We start from the raw sequence: 23,043 nt of genomic DNA on the forward strand, positions 1-23,043 counted from the left end.
TATAATATAAGGGGTGAGAAATCGGGAACTTTGGCTCAAGCAAAGTGAAGCAAGTTGGATTATGAAGTACAAGCTGTAGATAAAGGCCTAAATATTGATAATGAGCTGCAATATTTCCTGGACACCTGACATGCATTCGTGTCACCTTTCCTTTATGCTCCTGTCTGAACAGATCCCTAAATAAATACTATCTTTCCTCTTTTGAGAGTCTGGAAATGTGAGATTAGTGTGCGGTGAAAGGTTGGTTGTAATGATGGCTGTTCTGTGCTATCTATACTGGTGAAGGATGATATCCAGAAACAGGTGTGTCTAGAGACTGACAGCACTAACCTGCACCAACTTTGGTGAAATACTTAAAGAGAACTGCATTTACCATAATGCTAAGGGGTGAACTGTGCTAGGAGGTGAAGCAGTGTGCTCCCATTCCTCTTCTGTTTGCCAAGGTTCTCTTGAGCCATTGAGCTGACGAGCTTTTGGAGATGCACCTGTGCGCCTATGAGAGACACTGGGACCTGAAATGATTGTGACAGCATTCTCAGCAACCCCAGATACATTTTGTTTTTTATCTCTACTGATGAAGGATGATATCTAGAAACACATGTGTCTAGAGATTGACAGTACTAACCTGCGCCAACTTTGGTCAACTACTTCAGCAAAACTCAAGTAAGCATTTAAAGTGAACTGCATTTACCATAATGCTAATGGGTGAACTGTGCTGGTAGGTGAGGCAGTGTGGTCCCATCCCCTTCTGTTTGACAAGGCTCCCTTGAGCCATTGAGCTGAAGAGCTTTTGGAGACGCACCTGTGCGCCAGTGAGAGGCACTGAGACCTGAAAGGATTGTGGCAGCTCACTCAGCAACCCCATATAAATTTCGTTTTTTATCTCTACTGATGAAGGATGATATCCAGAAACATATGTTTAGAGATTGACAGCACTAACCTGCACAAACTTTGGTGAAATACTTCAGCAAAATTCAAGTAAGCATTTAAAGTGAACTGCATTTACCATAATGCTAAGGGGTGAACTGTGCTGGGAGGTGAAGCAGTGTATTCCCATCCCCCTTCTGTTTGACAAGGCTCCGATGAGCCATTGAGCTGATAAGCTTTTTGAGATGCACCGGTATGCCTGTGAAAGGCACTTAGACCTGAAAGGATTGTGGCAGATTACTCAGCAACCCCAGATACATTTTGTTTTTTATCTCTACTGATGAAGGATGATATCCAGAAACAAGTGTCTAGAGATTGACAGCACTAACCAGCACCAACGTTGGTGAAATACTTCACAAAACTCAAGTAAGCATTTTAAGTGAACTGCATTTACCATAATGTTACGGGGTGAACTGTGCTGGGAGGTGAAGCAGTGTGCTCCCATCCCCCTTCTGTTTGACAAGGCTCCCTTGAGCCATTGAGCTGACGAGCTATTGGAGAGGCACCTGTGAGCGTGTGAGAGTTACTGAGACCTGAAAGGATTGTAAATGCTCACTCAGCAACCCCAGATCAATTTTGTTTTTTATCTCTACTGATAAAGGATGATATCCAGAAACACATGTGTCTGGAGATTGATAGCACTAACCTGCACCAACTTTGGTGAAATACTTCAGCAAAACTCAAGTAAGCATTTAAAGTGAACTGCATTTACCATAATGCTAAGGGGTGAACTGTGCTGGGAGGTGAAGCAGTGTGCTCCCATTCCCCTTCTGTTTGACAAGGCTCTCTTGAGCCATTGAGCTGATGAGCTTTTGAAGATGCACTTGTGCGCATGTGAAAGGTACTGAGACCTGAAAGGATTGTGGCAGCCTGCTCAACAACCCCAGATACATTTTGTTTTTTATCTCTACTGATGAAGCATGATATTCAGAAACACATGTGTCTAGAGATTGACAGCACTAACCTGCACCAACTTTGGTGACATACTTCAGCAAAACTCAAGTAAGCATTTAAAGTGAACTGCATTTACCATAATGCTAAGGGGTGAACTATGCTGGGAGGTGAAGCAGTGTGCTCCCATCCCCCTTCTGTTTGACAAGGCTCCATTGAGCTGACGAGCTTTTGGAGAGGCACCTGTGCACTTGTGAGAGTTATTGAGACCTGAAAGGATTGTGGCAGCTTACTCAGCAACCCCAGATAAATTTGGGTTTTTATCTCTACTGATGAAGGATGATATCCAGAAACACATGTCTAGAGATTGACAGCACTAACCTGCACCAATGTTGGTGAAATACTTCAGCAAAACTCAAGTAAGCATTTAAAGTGAACTGCCTTTACCATATTACTAAGGGGTGAACTGTGCTGGGAGGTGAATCATTGTGCTCCCATCCCCCTTCTGTTCTGTGCTGAATGCAGTTTACTGCTGAGTCTTGGAGGAATTGTGACCTTGTGAGATGAAAGCTGCTATATTTGTACATTTTAATATCATTTTGATGGTGGATTTTTGGGACTTCTAGTATGTTTGACTGTTGTGCATCTTGCCTGGTAGTCTTAGTTGACTAGTCATTATGATTTTGGCTACTCATTGGCTAGAACTCCTTATTTATGATATGACTTATTCTGATTATTGCATAGCAAATGTAGTTGTTCCCACCGATCAAAACCTTCCCTTCTGGGATAAGTTATAAAGATAATTAAGGGTGTACCCCTGCTTGATTCATTATTTGGGTAACGTAGAGGCTGACACTGGTTTCCTAGTGGCTTACACTATAAGAATAACGTTGGGTTATCAAGACGGCGCATGGGCAGTACGCTATCAGTTTGTGAGGAGCACTCTCCCCGGGTACCATGAAGATTGAGGTAAAGGAATAGTGCAGCAATTTAGCCTCGCTCCTCACTATGAGTAATTTTAATCATTATTGGTGAATGCATTGTATAATCATGGGATATACTACCGTTCCTTTTCAACTTCATACAATTGACATAATTGGAATATATCATTCGCTAACTATACGATAACTCGAGTTAAAAGAGCCTGACTTTTAGACTTATATCTGGAGGGGTCAATAACTTATAACTACCATAGTTGTGATCTATAACACACTATGTGTGCCATGAGGTAATTGAAGAACCTCTTTATTACAGAAATTACACTTTTAATTTAATATTGGATTGATGAGCAGGACGATGACTACAGGATTGGAGGTATTATTATGACAATATAAATTGATATATTGAGATGCTGACCTTCTATCATAGTGTGAAGTCTAATGTTATGAATTAATACCTAGAAGTCAGAGAAGACGTCCGGTTGGATTTATACATGTTGAATTATTTTCTTTAACGTGATTATATTGGTGAGTTAATGAAAATATCTATGATGGGACCTTAAGGTTGTTTTTGGTTTTCACTTTTAATACGAAGCATGCCGATTGGCTCCTATTCTCGGATAAAAAATTGTTCCCTTCCTCTTATTCACTCACAGGGTTTGCTTTTTGTTCTCGCTCATTCACTTAACCTGAAAGATGTTTAATGGGCAGCACATGAGGTGTACCCTGGGAATAAACTTATATTTTGATATTTTTGCTCATTACGATTTATTTTTTCAATGTATTCCTTACTTACCATCACATTTTCTTCAATCTTTTCTTTAGTTATGGTTTGAATTTGACACAATACTAACTTTAGTCATGGACAGTAACCAAGATGGTTATGGGCTGTTTACTTGTTCTTCTGTGTCGCTGAGTATGTCGGTTGGATACCCTTCACAAGATGAAACACGTGTTGGCTACAGTTATATTGTTTTGGATTGGCTACAATAACGTTGGCCCTGGAATAATGTAAGATTGAAAATAGAGTGAAGAATATTTTAATGGCAGCACACTTGCGGACATTTATAAAATGAACAATTGCTCAGGATGAATTCTTTATTTTCCCATGTTATTTGGAGGCCGGTGTCTCCAAAATTGGAAAGGTTTGGTGGGTGTTTCTTATTTTTCCTTTGAGCAGTTTTTAAACTAATCCTTGAATAATTTTAAAATGGCTTAGTGCAGAAATTGACCATGCCACATTCTGTTTGTGTTAATTAAACATTAGCAAGCAAGCCTTTTTAATGGACAATCAAAGGAATAAATAAAAAATCAATGGGCGGGTTATAAGCACACATAGTGTATACAACATGTCTCGAAGAGACAGCGCAAGAGCTGCCTAGGCTCGACCTAAAAATATTAGAATCACTCTAGGGAACTGCCCCCTCATCACGCTTTTCTCTCACCCCACAGTTTAGCAACATTGCATATTACTTGTCAATTTACTTGATGATTTATTTGATTAAGGGAGAATCATGATTTTGGATAGGCCTGGTTGGTTCCAGTTTTGGGCCAATATCCAATAGACATTATACAGTATACCTTGGAAGAGCTATCCAGGTACACTCTTCTGCACACAAGAACATAATTCTTCCTACATGGACTTCGGATCATCTGAAACATCAGCATAAAACTGAAATATCCTTGAAGAAGTCCTGTGGCCGAAAGATAAGCAGGCTGCCTGTAACATGTAACTATTCACACTACAATAGTTATGAAACAATTAATGAAGAAACTACATTGAATTATCAAACCTTTTAAAACCCTTTTCCCTTTCTTATCAAGGAAGACGTTGAGATACACCATGTGGGCTCCGGTAACAGTGCTCATACGCTTGTCCCCACTGTGTTTATATATTAGTGTTTACCGCACCCAGGGTGACAGGGTGTCATTACCGCGTGAGCACTAAATTGAACTACATAGATTTTCTTTTCCTGATCATCAGCCTCTAGATATGTCATGTTAATAGACTGATCTGTATGTTATAACCTACTGTACACTGTTTGATGGATGTGCGGACATTTGGCATAACCACTACCTATTGTGTATGAATATGTATAGGCTGAGCCTGGTAAATATCTTCTAGAGCCTTATTTGCATATATAAAGACAGGACAGAACTTCCTGGGTCTGTTGTTTTGAGGTGTAAATGTTGGTGAGTGACTGAAACTCAAATGGTGTGTTAATACAATGGCAGACCAGCTGCAAGGTAAAATGCCAATTGTGTTATACGTTAGGAGTAGGTTATGCTAGCCAGTACCTTCTGCAGGTGAATGATATCATCCATGTCAAGTCATTATCTACCTGTTTAAAATGCAGAAAGTGTGGTGTCAAGGGGGCCTTTTGCATTCTGCAGCTGATTTTGCCCTCATGTTTATTGATTCTCACCTTGGCCTTCTCTGTAATACGCCCAACTAAGAGTAACTCAAGTCAGTCAATAGATGGTGCAAATTACATTGATGATGTTACAATTAGTGAGGGTTTATAAAGTTTGTGTAATACTGAAACATCTTAGTCTAACTAGTTTGTGCACATACAACCCAGTTGCCACATGTGAATTCACTTACAAATCCTGGAAGGTCCAACGCTGCTGTCAAGAAACTAGGCTTGGTTGTGTGGGCTTAGAATACTCGATCTTCAACATTCTGATTTTTTTAAAAAGCAATGAGTTTTTTGTTTTCAAATTGTACATTCATTAGTGCCAGTTTCATAAAAGTATTATTTTTAAGAAATCGTTCAAGACAGTTAAAAGTAGTGTTGTGAATCTTATGGGTGAATAATTTCTCACTAAGACAAAACCAGTCATGCTTATGTGCTCACTTAACCAGCCAGCAAGGATAACCTCTCTTGATCAATCTTTGGGAGAGGGCCTCCGATTCCAAAAAAAGTGATCTTTGCTATTCACAATCATTTTCTTTTTAGGCAAGAATTGCCTAAAAAGATTATTGCAAAGGGTATGAAGATGATAATTGTCCTGTTGTAGAAGGGAATTGCTTTTTGTAGGTTTTTTAAACAGAGTAGAATAAGTATCATCCACATCATGTGTAATTTCCTGGCCAAGTTAGGCTTGGATCAAGACATTCTAAGCAGCAGTCAATTGTCATTATCAATTGTTGGCCTTAGGACTCTGTGCAATTTACTACTGCTCCACAGTGGTAAAGAGCTTGTGTTCACTCTCCTAAACCATAGTTACATTGGCTCATACCCAATTGAATATTTAATTTACTTAGACGTTCCTTATGAAGTGGTATACCTATACCCAGAGCCAGTAAATTACATTTTACCAGTGGGCTTGCAGAACTTATTGTATCATCCACTTATGTAGCACCTCAGAACATGTTCCAGGTCTGCTGTTGCAGCCTGAATGCAATTTCAACCTGCCATGTTGAATTTCCATTAAAGCCCCTTGCCAAGCCTTAAACACCCTTTTATTTACATATCAGTCACCCCTAAGTTTAGCTGTAAGCATCGCAAAGGGCAGAGTGCTGTGTAATTGAAAGGTTTTACATGAAGCTTTAAGTTTTACATGTCCTGGTAGTGAAAAACTCTCAAATAGGTTTTTCACTACTTTGAGGCCTATCCCTCCGATAGGATAACATTAGAGAGTCCTTATTGCATTATGTAAGCAGTAATTTCCAAATGGGAGCAGGTAATTATACGTGTTTGGTGTCTTTGGAATTGTGGTGAAAATACCAACTGCTGTGACCTGCTGTGCACTCTGCAAGATTGTTTTGCTGTACCTGAGGGTAATGCTTTGCTGCCTGGACCCTGCCTTGCAAATCTCAGAAGCCATCCATGTGGTGACCCTTCACCTGAACCCAGGACTACCAGAGTGACTCCAAGGGCTAGTTTCCTGACCTTCTGTTCAGAGCCACAGGAACACAAAAGGCACCCACCATCTTGTACCCGTACCTTGGCCTAGCCAGACTGAGATCTGAACCTCCAAGAGCTGTGCCACCAGCCCTGGACAATTGGTTGTGGTGCTAAGGTGCCCAGATGGGCAAGTCCCAAAACTGTGGACAGAGACAATTTGACCAAAACTGCTTTGAGACGAGGAGGAGACAGGCTTCCTCAGCTGCATTCTTTTCTGCAGCAGCAAATCCTTTTAAGCACTCCTTCGACAGAGGGTATCTGACCTCGTGAAACTTTCTTCACTACTGCTACAGCTCAATACCTCTTCGCTGTGGAGATTTTTGACTTCCATTTCAAAGACTAAGACAAAAAGTAGAAATCTTCCCTGCAAATTTGCTCGGTAATCTCCTGCTGCCTTGCTCTGCTGATCTTTACCTTCTCAGGCGCTTTTTCTCAGAATTCCTTCTAAGTCCAAATGTAGTAGAAATGGGGGTCTCTAGTTGGCAATGGCTGGCCACTGTCCAAGTAGGGACCCTTCTTCCTAAGTCAGGGTAAGTGGGCTACACCCTTTGGTAACCCCTGCTCAACCCTTTGGTAACGTAGCATGAGCGGTTCGGCTTATCTCAGAGGCAGTGTGTGAAGCATTTATGACCATACACAGTAACACAGTGAAGAACACTACAAAGGGACACCACTCAAGTAGTTATAAAAATAAGTATCTTTATATATAGACTTAACACAAGACCAATAACAGTAAAAATCCACAATACTAGAAAAATAGGGTTACTCTTAAAATGCTGCAAACATAGTTCAAGGTGTGCAAAGAGGAGTTCAGTTCAAGACAGTGGTCTCTGCAACCCTTTTACTCACAAGATACCTGGATTCTGTATCTACCAACCTGAAAATCCCCTCAGAGGTGAGGACTCCCTCCCTCTGCACCCCCTTCCAGCATACTGCACCCTCCCACCTGGAGTGTTGTCTTAGAAAAAAAATGGTTGGGATACTGCTTACAGTTATCCCCCCCTCCAGGTCAGATAACACCTGGACCTGACTTCCCAACACAGGGACCAACCCCTGCAGCTGAACAACTGCCTGGTGAACCAGGACTTCCTGGGGAGTACAAACACCCTCCCCGAGGGTAACACAGAACTCCTGTGTTGCGTGACAGTCTGCCTGGGGCAGATCTCCTGGTCCCTGTCCACCTGACAGGGCGCGAAGATCTCCCAGGACAGAAGTGGTGTCACCATGGTCTTTCCTCTAGGGCTCAGCCCTCTGACTGGCCCCTGACCCACTGGTTCTCCCACTGGGGGCTCCTTCCCCCTCTCGCCCCTCAAGCTGGACTTCTACACACTCTCCCTAGGAGTGGCATGCCAGACACAAGAACTGATGGAGGCCTGACTACGGGCACTCCCAGCTCACCTAACACGGGGAGATTCCCCACAACTGACGGTCCATCCGGACAGACTAGATTCCCTACCTGGTGTTCCCTCATGGAACCATCCAATACTGGAGACTGAGGTGGGGGCACTTCGGGACCTATCCCAGTCTCACTCCTGCTGCCACGAAACAGGATTTGAGGCCCTACAACCTCCACACAACAAGGGGACCTAGCTGCATCACTCCGGACCTCTCCCACCACTCTGGGTTGGAAGACCTCTGAACCACTCCTATTAGGGTCATTCCCTAATGCCTCTACAGAGCCTCTGGTACTCACCCAGAGATCTGCCTCCTGTGTAAGCTCCCTATGATCAGAGAACTCACGCTCTAACAGGTGTTGGTTTAGCTCTGGAAAACAGGAACTCACAATATGCTCTCCCACAATTCGATTACACAGTTCCACGCATGTGCAAACCTTCACCTCACAATCCAGTGCCTCACATACGTACCCCACGCCACTCTCCTGAAATGGGCGAGACATTACATTACTGTCTCTATCACTCAACCCACACTTCTGGGCGGTCTTCACACTCATACACCAGGACTTCAGCCACGGGGCAACCCCTCTCCCTGCACCTCACATCTAGAGTCGGTAGGATGTCCCTCCCCTCACTAGGACTATGGGCCCCTGCGCTAGTTCCCCAAACCACCTCAGGGACACTGCACACCAATGGAGCTACCTCATATCCTTAACTCCCCTGGTGTAGATCAACCCCCTCCTTCAAGTCAGGTGCCACATCTCTGGGTGGGTGTACTACACTGTCATCACTACATAACTCAACTTTGCTGCCACCACTGGACCCCATCCTCACTGGTGAATCCAGACAGTTATCACTGCGCTCAGGGGATAACCTACCCTCCAGAGCTAACTTTTCCTTTACTGCTATCTGCGCTAGGTGTGCCTCTAGCTGGGCAATCTCCATTTGGAACCTCTCTAATTACAGCTGTTGCTGCCTCTCCCTCTGTCTGTCCAACTCCTCTGGGGACCAGGAAGGGGATTGGGTACTATTTGGGCACTAGACCCAACAAGGGACTCCCTACCTATGGGACCCTCCCACTTGTCCACCAACTCCTCTGGGGACCATGAAGGGAATCGGTCACTACCATAGGCAGTAGACTCACTAAGGGACTCCCTACCACTCAAGTAGTTATAAAAATAAGTATCTTTATATATAGACTTAACACAAGACCAATAACAGTAAAAATCCACAATACTAAAAAATAGGGTTACTCTTAAAATGCTGCAAAAATAGTTCAAGGTGTGCAAAGAGGAGTTCAGTTCAAGACAGTGGTCTCTGCAACCCTTTTACTCACAAGATACCTGGATTCTGTAGCAAAGCAACCAAAATGTTGCTAAGGAGTTGTAGCAATGATTTTCCTTACGCTAACCAGCGATGCGTTGAATCCTTGCCGCAAGGGGGATGATGCGCTGATTTGTGTGCAGGACAAAGCGACAAACTTCTGCAACCTAAGCCGGCGATGGGATGAAATCCTTGCCGCGAAGGGAGGATGATGCGCCGAGCCTGTTGTGTGTGCGATCTTGTTGCGATGAAAAGAAATGGCGCTCCGCGAGGGAGCGACGTTCCTGATGCGATGCAATAAAAATGGCGAATGCTCGGCATCCGCGCAGCGATGTCGTGAAACGATGAACTCGATGCGATGATCTTTGGTTAGCGAGCGCATTGAAGCCCACAAACGTGCAATGAGATAATCTTCGGGTTAGCAAGCATTTGGCAGCCCGCAAACGTGTGATGCGATGATCTCCGGTAGCGAGCACTCAGCGGCAGCAGCGCGATGATTTTCCTTAGTCTCTTCAGCTGCGGCGGCTCGCTAACGGGCATCAGCACTCTCTTCTCCACAGTAGAACTAGAGTTCCTGGAACTCACAGAAGCCTCACCTGCAGATAGAAATCCTCGCTGGGAGGAAACAGGAGGCTGGTGGTTGAGTCTGATGTGCCTGAGACTCCAGCAGGAGGCTAGCTCTCTTCTAGCCCTTGGGTGATTGCTGTAGAAAAAATAAAAGTTTCTTCAAAGTCCTTTTCTTCTTCTTCCAAGTCCAGTAGTAACCACTGCAGGCCAGTCCAAGAAACTGCACACAAGCACAAGGACAATCCTCTCCTGCAGATTCCTTCAGATACACAGACAGAGGCTCTTCTTGTTGTCCAGGAGCAATACAAATTGTAGGTGTTTCAGCACAGATATTTTACCCCAAAAGTCTTTGTTCTCAGAAGCTAAAAGTCACTGAACCCAGCCAGAACCAGTTCTGCTCAGTCCTGGAGCACTTTGTTTACCTGACTCCTTCTTTCCTTTCAGAGTGCAGGGCAGAGACATCAGACACACCACAGGAGGTGGAGCCAGAATTGTGGAGGGAAGGCACACCCCTATTCAGGTCCCAGGTGCAACTCCTCCCACCATCTAGATACAGATATCTCTATTCACCACTGGGACACCTCACCCTGTCTCCTGGAATTCCCCAGCCCTGTCACTCCAAAACCAGACAGCCAATACACATAACAGCAGAGCACACTGGAAGGCTTAGGCAAGAAAATACCTACTTTCTAAGAGTGGTATTTTCAAACACAGAATATAAAAATAAACGTCACTAAAATATGCATTTTAATATTCTGAGCTTAGCCATACTAAATTCGTTTTTCCACCATGCTCTTTGGGTCAGTTAGGACTATAGAGTGTAATAGTCAAACTGCCCATTCTGTCCTATGGAGAACAGGTAGCCTTACAGTAGTGAAAAACGAAATTGGGTGTAATTCACTACCAGGACATGCTACACACATCAGAGCATGTCCTACCTTACACATACAATGCACCCTACCATAGGTGTGGCTTATATGATGCCAAGGGAAGGTTCAGGGGCTGGGAAGTGGGTGCACTTCACAGCCAAGATGGCAGTTCTAGACTGCACACAGACACTGCAGTGGCAGGTCTGAGACACACTTTACAAGCTGCTTCTATGGGTGGTGCAAACCAGTGCTGCAGGCCCACCAGCAGCATTTGGTTTACCAGCCCTGAGCACTCACAGGCCACGCTACTAGGGTCTAACAGGTAAACCAAATAAGCAAATCATGGATGTACCAATTCACATGTCATATTTACACAAGGAGAGCATATGCACTTTATCACTGATCAGCAGTGGTAAAGTGCCCAGAGTCATAAAGCCATCAAAAACAGGTTAGGAAAAATCCAGGAAGAAGGCAAAAAGCTTAGGGATGACACTGCAAAAAGGGCCATTTCCAACAAAATGTGAGCACTGACCACGGCCAATCCACTTTGTGTAGCTAAACCACGCTCCAACGCAGTCGGTCATATTTTTCAACTTTGACCCATCCTCGTGCTACTAGATGCCCACGGTTGGCGCTTTTAACTTTTCAGTGGTAGTTTTTACCCAAAAATACAAAAATTCATAAATCCAATTAAACTTATTGGATTTTTATATTGGAGTCAAATAATTTATTAACATTTACTCTGTATTTCAAAATTGGTTTGGGATTTTTCTTGTGTTATGTTTTTGTTTTAAATCTACTCCTTTTTTTCTGCAAAGTTACCCAAGGTTAAGCACTAGTTAATTTAGTGACTATTATTGGTTCATCATGCAAAGGATTGTGGCTGCTGCTTGACAAGAGCCCACATCCCAGTAAACCTACAACCCAATGTCTCACACCTTCTTATTTAAGTCTGGGTGCATTAAGAGCAGGGAAGGATCGAGGGAATAGATAAGCAAATCAAAGCTAGCTATCAGACAGTGCCTTCATCTAAAGTGAAGCACCAGGGTCATGAGTTACACAGTACTGTGGGAGTGTATGCACAGTGCCATGCAGTATCACCACTTTATTAATATGTAATTAAACTTTAAACCCCAGGGAAAGGGGATCAACTTGGTGGATCCAGTTTTACCAGGCTTTAATGCTCATATTTAACATGTTGTATGAGACAAAACTGTGGTGGGTTTATATGCTGACAATGTATTACTAAATGTTGTTAACTAACCTTAGACCTCACTTTGTTCTCTTTAATTAAGCTGGTCGATCTGGTAAGAACAGATTTTTTTACTTCCTCTCTCTACTTTGCTTTAGCATTGGTGGTTGACTTTAGCGGCCCATTGCCAGTTTGCCGGTGCCATGTAAAAACATCTGGTAACATTGTCTGCCATAGAGTTATAGTGTGATTACTATTAGAATTGAGTCATTCCATATTTCCATGTGTTTACACTAAACAAAATTATGCCTGGGTTGGCATTAAATCAATTCACCTTGCCATTTCTATGGCAACAGGCATTTCTAGCTACATCAGCATTAAAGGGCAACTCACAATGAGGCTGCTAAAATGACCTTTTCAACATGCATTTCAACATCCTTGGTTTGAGTTGGCATATGAGTTTGAATTAGTGCCAGTGTGCAAATGGCTCTGATAATGTTTGATTCATTGTGGCTGAAACGTCGTGGGTCCACCTGCAGCTTGGAGGGGTAACTGCCTGAAAAACTGAAAGCAACTTCTCAAACACAATCAAACCAAATGCACTGCTCTCTGGAAATGAACTGGAAAGACCATGAAACATGGGTCCAGGGATGTCCAACACTGACAGCTCTGCCAAGTGCCATTCATCTCTGGTTGGACTAGCACATTTAGTGCCCATTTCCTGCATCTCCACATTCAAATTTAATGTCAAGTGAATAGTTCCTTGCCTCTCTTCAACGCCATTCATCGCTTTTGGAGTTCGAGACATCTGAAGCCAATGTCTGTGGACCTTCACCATGATGGATACAATAATTGACATTGATGAAGTTCCATTATAACTGCATGATTATTATAAAAACAAAACATAGACAAAGGTGTATTTGAGAAACCACCTAAATTATGGTGCTGATTTTGAAAGTTCTGGAATGTAATACTTGCCTCAATTGTTGTGAGTGGACAAAGCAAGAAAGTAGGACTCTCCTATGGGATTATCTTCCCCTGAGAACATTATTAGTTAGAGCGTAAGCATATGACCTCTTGTATACTTTAGTATCCAGCTCTGTGGGGTTAAAGCCGTCCCCTGCTATTCATTTATTTGCTTGAGTTTCCTTTAAAAATCCTTGCTTGCTAGTATTCAGTCCTGATTCTTTGACCCGTCTTTTTCGCTTTGTTTGTCCCAGGCAGCAGGGGCTAAGTACAGTATCAGTACACTTGGTTGTGTTTATCTGGAAGTAGGGGGACTATTTAATTACTTTTTTCCATGCCTTGCTCGTGTTACACTGTGGGTGATTCTGGCCCGTAGCTGCTTGCACGCTATTGCACCATTTGTCCCTCCCATCTCCTCCAAGCCGGAAAAGACCAGCTGGTATCCTCTAATGGGGCTGCTGCGACAGGGGTGTTCTGCTAAACTGTTAGGCTGTGCTGATTTTGATATATCTGGCTAATGAGAGGCCGAGGCAAGAATCTTCTAAAGGTTCAGGCAGCCTGCAAATGTTTACTTTAATTTTCTTTAAGCGCTGTCGGCCATTTTTGGGACATTTTTGTTCCCCTGTAAGCACCATCCCCTAGTGGCAGGAATTTCAGGCTCGCAGTTAAATCCAAGCAGCCTCCGGTCCTCACCTCTCTGGTTTTCCGTTCCGCCCAGCTCCTGTCCTCTTCCTCGGAGGTGCTCTGCCGGGCACAGGGCTGAGCTCCCCCTCATCCCACTCAAGCTGCCTCTGCCATCACTTTACATTCTGATTTACTGATTGTGTAGCCTTATAAAAATGGGGGAACTTTTTTCCTTCACTTCAAAACAGGTTTTACTATGAGGAATATGATCAGTCCACAATGCTTATGCGACTGGAGCTGAGAGATTCATGAGATTCATCAATTTCACATTCCAGATGCTGGACTTAAGTTGCAAGCCTGGTCATGGAACGGCCCGGGGTGGTGCGGAAGCAGTCTGAGTTCTGGAATAAGTTCCGGGCATGTGTGCGGCAGCTGTCGAGGGCGAGAGGGAGCCGAGCCTGACCAAATGTCACCGGTTTCAAGCTTGAAGTTCACCTGTGCCCTCTCTCTCGCCAGCCTTTTGTAGAGTGCGCAGCAGAGACTGAGTGCTCCAAAGAGAGGTTTCCTACAGGCAGATGCGTCATGAAGGCCGGTGTGGCTGGGTCTGAGTCGGTCTCCTCAGACAAATCACATCTGTCAAGTCCTAATTGAACGTTTTCCATGTACGTGTCTGAAGCTGTTATTCTTTTGGTTGTTGTTATTGTAGTTGAATGGGTAAAGTATGGCTCAGTAAGGGGCATGACGTGCTGTCGACTGACTTAAGTAATATGGATTGACTTGGATAATTAGGCCCACGAAAACATGTTTTTGGAGGCCCAATTATAGTTTTAGTATTGTTTGCAGCGTTCCGGATAAACAGCTGTGGGAACTTACAAGTTGCACTTTTTTTTATAAAGGCCTGAATGCACATTTAAGGGATGTAGGGAATTGTAAGACCTACTCCAAGGTGCCTGACGATCCAGCACGCACGCACCTGTGTGTGTATCCTGAGACAGCAGAGCTCTGACACTTCCTGACTCCATTTACGTCTAGTTCATCCAGTTCTGAGTTTTTACTTTTCATCATGCCACTTGTACTTGCAAATTCACAGCAAGATAAAGGGCAAGTCGAGTGGGACAACTCGAGAAGAAATCTGTACTGGATGGCAAATCTCACGTGGAATCTGGAAAAGGGCGGGATTTGGGACAGCGCACAGTTGCATAGTTGAAGCAACCCTTTCCTACTCACTGACAAGATGCCAACTTACACTTAGAAATATGTATGTGACCGGTGTATCTTGTGTGGTCGTCAATAAAATGTTTGAAAACTGTGCAGAAGGGAACAATATATCCATTATTGTACTTTGGAAAAACCCAGATTCTTTAAGGGGGGGTGTGCGTGTGTGTGTGTATGGGTGTGTGGGTGTGTGTGTGTGTGATTCTCCAAGGCTCTATTCTTGTGTCTAGCAGTGTGTGTTCATGTGAAAGAGAGTGAATCTGAGTTTGTGAGTGTTTCTATGAGGTGGAGTCACTCAGAGTCTTTGGTACAAAAGTAAGGAATTAAGGGATGGCAGCAAGTAAACGGGCCCCTATATCTACTAGAGGGTAGTAAAACAAAGCCATCATAATTGACAAATTGGACCCTCGCTCCCTGAGCCGCAGTGCCGTTGCACATGCTCCGCCTCTGGAAGCCCTGATTCTGTTTCACCGAGCTCCCCTAGATTACTCTTCAGCTCTACTCCCAGTTCTCAGGGTAAGGATGAACATTCAATCTTTTCCCTTTCCTACAACTATATTTTGCTCTTTCATTCTCACTTTTTCTCTCACTTTGCCTCGCTCTACTCATTCTCTCACACTCTCTCAGTTTCTGCGACTGCCTTCCATCATTTTCCACACATACTTTCCAATTCACACAACTGCGTTTCCAGTGACACTTGGCTCCTCTCTCTGCCACTCCTGTCACTCTCTCCTTTCTCATCATTCTGGCCACCTTTGTCCATATCTATCTCTCCTTGACTCACTTTCCCTGTGTTTTTCGTAGCAGGTTCCATTCCTTCTTTCTCTTTGTCTTTCTCGTCGTTTCCAGTGTTTCTTTTTTTCCTCTTAGTTCCTGTCCTTTCTCGTTGTTTCTCTTAGACTCTTTCCCTCTTTCCTAGAGACACTAGCTTCGAGCCAATCTAGCCCCTCTGTTTCTCCCACTTTGTTTCTGCTGTGGCACCCATTCTCTCTCTGTCAGTTCTCTACAAGTTTAGCTGAGACACGTCACTTTTTTCCTGTGACACTTGTTTTACACCTGTCTCTGTTCTTTTTCACATGAGCCCCTTTCTGAATGTCATGACTCATTTTCCTTATGTGTAACTCTTCAGAGAAGTGCTTTAAATGAGGTACTAAGGGGTAGATTTACGAGGAAGTGCCACAGCATGGCACAGCAAGCCTTTGGCTGTGCCACACTGCGGCACTTCCAAAGCACAGGAATGCAACATATTTACAAGGATATGTCACATTCCTGTGCTGTCCTCTGCGCTGGCGCACAAACAGCTGCCATGCGCCGGCGCAGGCACCCTTGCACCATGGTGCAAGAATACCTGCGTCATGGGAGATTGTTTTTGTGCAGGAAGGGGCAACTTCCTGCACAAAAACAATCACTACAGGCTTTTTCCTCTTTCACTGATTGCTGTAGAATGCAGCACACATTGAAAGAGGAGAAAACGAGGAGAAATGAAAACATTTCTCCTCGTTGCGCCTCGCTACGCCACCCAGATGCATTTCAGTTTTTACGATTGCTCGTAAATCTGAAAATGTGTCTTGTTCCATGGGTGTTGCGTGGGAACACCCACAGCAACACCCATGGAACGCCACTTTCACGTAAAGTGCTGCGTGTAAAGGGGCCATATTTACAAGGACAGGAAAAGCCACGCAGGGTGGCTTTTCCTGTCCTTTTTATTATGGAGCAGAAAAATATGCCAAAAAGTGACGTACTGGTGGCAGCGGGGGCTTGTAAATCTGTCCCTAAATACCTGCACTTCTTTAATTTGAGAGGGAGCATGCTTACTCTTCTCAATGGGTGCTTTTTATGGAAGAGTACAGGCTTCCCAAGATCACACATGTAGTCCTGGGCAATGAGTACCAACACCTCTATAATACCATTTCAAACACTGCTCCTGAGTGCTTTTTGATGGCATTACAGAACCTTATTTTATTTCCATTGCAGACAAAGTTTCTTAGCGCCTCTTTTCTCCTGCATCCTTTCCTCTATCACTTCCAACGGCTGTTTCCCTCTTTTTTTGCACTAACTCATGAAATCTCTGACTTTTTCAATCTCTTTATGTCCCTCTTTTCTTCTTCTATATTTCTCTCCTTCTGTGCTCTTTGCTGCCACTTTTGCACGATGAAAACCAAACTATAATCCTTGCCCCTCGATTCAATTCTAATGTCATTCTGCGGAAATCACTTTATGCTTCTCAGCCTCTGTTAACAATGGAATGCTAAGCTGTATGTAAAATAAAATACAACGTCCATGTGGCGCCATCCATGCTGTCTCTGTCACTCATTCATGTTGGCTGTTGTTTCTATTCCTCTCCTTATGTCTAGCCTGTCTCTATCTCCCAGCGCTCCTGCCTGTCCTCTTGTAGTCTCATAACTATCGAAGAGATAAAGCACACAGCAGTCGCACACAGCAGTCATACAGTGTGCTCTTGTGCAGTCTTTGCCTGCGTTCACGGTGACAGCCAGAGGTCGGTATCCAGCAGCAGCACTAGGGGACCACCTGGCTTTGGCTCACAGCACTTCTCCAGAGGCAAAAGCTGTCTGCAAGACATGCTGTATTCAGGATATGAGCTTTAAAAGCTATGCCCATTTTCAAGGACTGCCCCTATTACATGTCATGGTCCCTGCCTTCCTATGGCTGCTTCCGCCTCCGTCTCAGAGCTCAACAAGCATTTGCAATGCAAAAGGTCTCGCATTTGCGAGAGTTTGAGCTATTGGCATTGTAAATGACAACGCCTTTTATTTTTGTGTTTTGAAAACCTGCAAGTGGTGCATAAATACCACTTTGGGCCTCATTTATAAGGCCCATTGCGTTGCTGGAACGTCACTTTTTATGACGTTCCGTGATGTAGGAGCCTGCCCCATGTTTACGAGGCAGCACTAAGCCAATTTTTTGGTTTAAAGCTGCCTCGTAAATATTGCTGCCTATAACACAGTTTTCTGAAATAAAGGGACTTGCAATGGGTGTTGCTGGGGGATTTCCTAGCAACATCGATGGCTTTTTGACACTGCCCGAGATTTACGAGAAGTCGTAAACCTGAGGCAGTGCCAGAAATGTACTCCTAAAAGGAAGCACAACGAGGAGTAATATCTTTATTTCTCCTCGTTTTCCTTTTTCTATGTGTGTTGCATTCTGCAGCACACCTAGAAAGAGGAAAAAGCCTCTTGTGATTGTTTTTGTGCAGAAAGTGTTCCCTTCCTGCACCAAAATAATCACCCCCGCAATGCAGGCACCCTTGCACCATGGTGCAAAGGTGCCTGCATTGGTGCACGGCAGCCAATTGTGCACCAACGCAGGGGAAAAGGAGAGGAATGCACCATATATGATAGATGCGGAGCATTCCTGCCCTTTTCTTTTGCCATAGGGCAGCACAGCAGGAAGGCCTGCGGCGCTGCCCTACAGCAAAACCTCATAAGGCCCTTTGTACTTATAGTTGTTGCTTACGAGAAGCTAGGCTGGCAGTAACTGCGCCTCTTTTATTGCCAATCTTGCTTCCTAAGCAAGGACTATAAATACAAAGTGCGTGTTTACACACCGCTTGCAGGTTTTCAAAACTTTATCTGTTTTGAAAACCTGCAACTAGAGCGTAAACTCCCACTTTGTACTTTCAGTTCTTGCTTACGAGAAGCAAGGCTGGCAGTAAAAGAGGCACAGTTACTGCCAGCTTTGCTTCTTGTAATCAAAAACTATAAGTACAAAGTGCGTGTTTATGCACACCGCTTGCAGGTTTTCAAAACACACAAATAAAAGGCATTGTCATTTACAATGCCAATAGTTCAAACTCTAGCAATTGCAAGACCTATTGAAGTGCTTGTTTAAAGTATGTGATCAAATAGTGCATTTTAAACCACAATCTTTGCATACATTTGCTAAAAAGCCATAGTTCACTTATTCGATTTTAAAATCCTCTCCTAGTGTGCCAAGCCAACTAAACCTGACCGCATATTTCCAAAGTGCACTATGGATGTCACTACATAAAAAAAATTTGCACCATTATGCCAGAGCTAGCATTATGCTATAGAGGCCGCCAATATGCCAGTGCCAGAATGTATCAATTAATGCCATCCTTTATACCACAAGCGACCCTATGTGGAAAAGTACCTCAGTATGTCAGAGCTAGCTCGCTTACACTCATTCTCATTTACTTGCAGTCACTACTGACACTTACAGTTTCTCTCTCCCTACCTGTTACAGACTCTCATACATTCACACTTGGTCACACATACACACACTGGCTATAACATAAACACACTCTCACCCAGAAGCACGCACATTACATATATTTAAAATAATTTTCTACTTACTTTAGTTGCAGCCAAAGGCCCCATTGCAGCAAATTGTGGTTCATATTTTATTACACTAATGTTGAATAATACAATATTATTAACTATTACAATAACAAAAATACACGGATAAGTAATGCGAAGTCCCCTCCATGTTCTTGGCACTACTTTTATTCCATCTGAAACCAAGGGTCGCAAATGCAGTGCCAGGCATTGCAAGGGGCATGCCATGGGTCACCGTAGTGACCCCTGGCAAACCGTAAAGGATGCCCATGAGCACTCCACACATTTCCAAGGGCCTGTGGTCCAGCAGTACATGAGAACAGGCACAGACATCTGACAGCATCCCTGGTAGCTCGTTCTCAATGCTTCCTAATCCTCCCAGAAACTGTAGATGAAGTATGTTCCTGCCTGGTGGTGATTTGGGCGTGAGAGGCCTTGAAGGGTGTGTGTTGCAAGGCAACACTTTAAGCAAAACTATAGCTGATGGGATACAATTGAAACAGTTGCAATTTCAGGGGTTGCAAGGACAATCTCAAGGTTTGCAGTGTGCAAACTAACGGCCGCAATTGCGACCCCTGGATATCCCCAAATGACGTTCAGAATTCAGAGTTACCATGGATACAGCAGTCTTTTCATAGCCTGCTCTGGGCTCAGCTTGTCTCATTACATGGCTGAAAAGTACAGCCTGCTAGTAAATGGGCCCTCTCTGCTGAAATAGGGCTGCACAGCAGCTAGCAAGTAGTCATGGGTTTACTTTTAACAGATTTTTGATTGAAGAGGCTGGCATCATATTTCCCATGGATCATCAGAGTCGTCATGTCTGCACCTGGGTGTCTGTGACTATTTACGAGCAACTCGCTATCCACGTGTTGCCTGCTACCCATGACACTGACAAGGCCCTTCCTGACCGGAGAAACCATGGAATTCCAAGCTCTCCTGCCCTATCTCCCTGGTCAAGTCTAGCCAAAGTGAGCAAAGCTCTCTAAGTGCAGCATTGTAGTCTTTGTCCTCAATAAGAAGAGGCTGCCACTAATAAACCTGGCCTCATGGCAAGACAAAACAAATAGTGGTTACTTTTGCTAATGCTGATTCAAACACTGCATAAGCCGAAAATGAATATATGATAAGTGCGGCACACTGAGAGTTGATTATCAATGTGCATGCGCAGCATACATATTAATTTAGATTCCGTCAGATCAGTCTTGATTGGACTCAAGTCAAGATCGACACTTCCATGATGAAGAGTGGCTTGGAATGAGAAGGTAAACAGCACATGTATCCTGCAACAGTGGCACTTAGCAGAAGAGGCTTGATGGAGCAAAGCGGAGTTTGTTTGTGGCCAAATGCAGCAATTTCCCTTGAGACACCCAAAGTGCTGTTTGGTGATGCACTTGCAAGGCTGTCCATGTAAGTTATAGTGTGTAGTTTTTCGACAGCTCCTTGCAGCACTTAAGTGAAGTTAATTGACAGCCACTTGAAGCACTGCTGAGTAGAATGTGTTTTCTTGATTTATCCTTGGTGTATCCTTCAACATTGTCCAGGTGAGGTGCAGGTGCATCTCCTAGATTTCTCTTGCAACAGGGGCCATAAAGAGTGCATTACAATTTGTGGGCAACCATGAAATGTCACACATAAATAAACTGAAAACCTGGCAGCCATGCACTGCTGATGGAGAAGACCTTAACTTGTGAGGATCATCATCACAATTGACTTCATAAACTTAATGAACTTGAAAGGACTGGTGATAATAGGCAGCTTCAATCCCACCCTCTAAATGTTTAAAGTCTGGGTAAATAGGAACTGGGCATGGGACCTGGCGGGGATTTCAGGAAGTGAGGTGGGGAGGCTCAGAGCAATATAATCATATCCACCAAGAGTGTAATATGCCTCCAGTGATCCCACTCCTGTAACTATTTTAGTCAGGGCTCTGAAAACTGAAAGTGCAGAGACAGTATGTTTCCTATATAGTATGCAGGTAAATGGGACCAGGGGGCCTGTGGGTGACACGGGTTGGAGAAAGTGAGGTGGGGTGGGGAGGTTGCCCAAGGCCAGCTAAAAGCAATATATTTGTGCTCAGTCTGGGTACTGTACCCCCCAACTCTATACAGGGTAGAGATGGAACGGAACCTATGTACGTTTCGACTATCTCAATAATATTTTTTGACACGTGTTGTTTTTTTTACCCACAAAATATTCATACAGGAGTTAAACCCCTGGGCCTACCACCCAAGCTTGTATTAGTTTATTTTTAACCCCTTCACTGCTTTTTTGGGCTATTTGGGGTAGTGCGCGCTTAGGCCCCTATAACTTTTTAACCACATAAGGTATCAAAGCCAAATTTGCGTCCTTTTCTTCCAACATCATGGAGATTCTAAAGGTACCCAGGGTGTGTGGATTCCCCTGGAGGGGTCCCAGAAATTAGCCAAAATACAGCAAAAACATTTTTTTTTTAAAAATGGGAAAAACGGTCTGTAAATGAAAGCGTCTTGAGGTTCCGTGAAAACTGAACCCGTGTTTTGGAACTAATGGTACCGTGACGATTTTGGTATTAGTAAAACGCAAATGATGAGTTTAGTATGTGCGAGTGTTTTCGCAACGCTGCACTAAAGGATTCGTCATGTATTGCTGGTTTTCGTGTTCGGACCTACGGGTTCCATTTTGTGCACGACGTCCATTTTGTATCATTGCCCTCACATAGTCAGTGAATGGGCGATGTCCGGACGATGACCCAGGTTAGGTAACCTCCCGAGGACACGTATTCCTTAGTGCACGTTCTGCTGAATTCCGCATGACTTGGCGAAAGCTGACTCTGTCGCCTGAGGCGGACCCTGCCACACTGGTTTTCTGTCTTGTCCTGCTTGAGCAAGATTACTGATGCTGATACAATAGACCACGCTTCTTTTATTTGCCTACGAATATGTCTTATCTGACTCTTCTATTTTCTGCATCTGTTTCCTATATTTCCCTTTAGCCTTTTATGATGAGGAGGTGACCAATTTTATTATGGGGCGGTCCGGCCTTTCAATGGAGAGATGTCAGAATTGTGTGATTGAAGGCCGGACACCTGGAGATGGGAATGCGATGTTGTGTGATCTTATTGTTTGGAATACAGAAACAGGAATAATTGTAAACTTGTAGGAATGTTTGCCCGAGGCATAATATTCAGTATTTAAGGAGCGACCTGCTTTGTACAAATCGAGCAGTCTCCTTAGAATCTATCTTGTATGATACTTCTGTGACTTCTGTTCCTGACTGCAGTCATTAAAGACGATCTTTTGACGCCAGAGGAAGAGTCCCGTGTCTCTGTTTGTTTAGTATGCCAAAACAGGTGAACCCCGAAGGTCTCAGGTGTTGTCCCCTGGCACCGCTTGGTCTTAGAAATTGCCCAGTCCTTCAGTTGGCGCCCTAGCGTGGTGCGACATCGAGCGGTCCCGGTCCTAGCCTGAAGATTGTGAGGAGCTTCGTGTGAAATTTCCGAGGGAAGTGCACCCCACTTCATCGATCCATGTATGACGCATAAGTGGTCCGAAGGTCTTTCCCCGCGAAGGTTCCCGCTTCCAGACGGCTGAAAAGGACTGGCGCCCTGACTGTCGACCTGTTTTGGAGCCTGGCGTAGTCCTTAGTACGGCGAGACGATAGACGGGTCTTCCTGGTGACGTCATTGATCTTACAGTTAAGTATAAGTGGGTCGCTCCCAGTCCTCAGGTTTGTTCTTAGTTCTTGGAGTCCTTAGTTTTGTTTGGTAAACTCGAGTTCTTTGGTCCTTAGTTTTTGTTTGCATGGTTCCATTGCATTTGGTTTGGTTTGGTCCTTAGGATTATTTGGTAGCTGCAGTTCCCAAAAACCGAGGGTCTTGTATATTTACGAGTGTATCGGTAGAGATAGCCCCTTGAAGTTTGAAACTCGGTTA

Source organism: Triturus cristatus, chromosome 8 (assembly GCF_964204655.1).
Source record: "Triturus cristatus chromosome 8, aTriCri1.1, whole genome shotgun sequence".
NCBI lineage: Eukaryota > Metazoa > Chordata > Amphibia > Caudata > Salamandridae > Triturus > Triturus cristatus.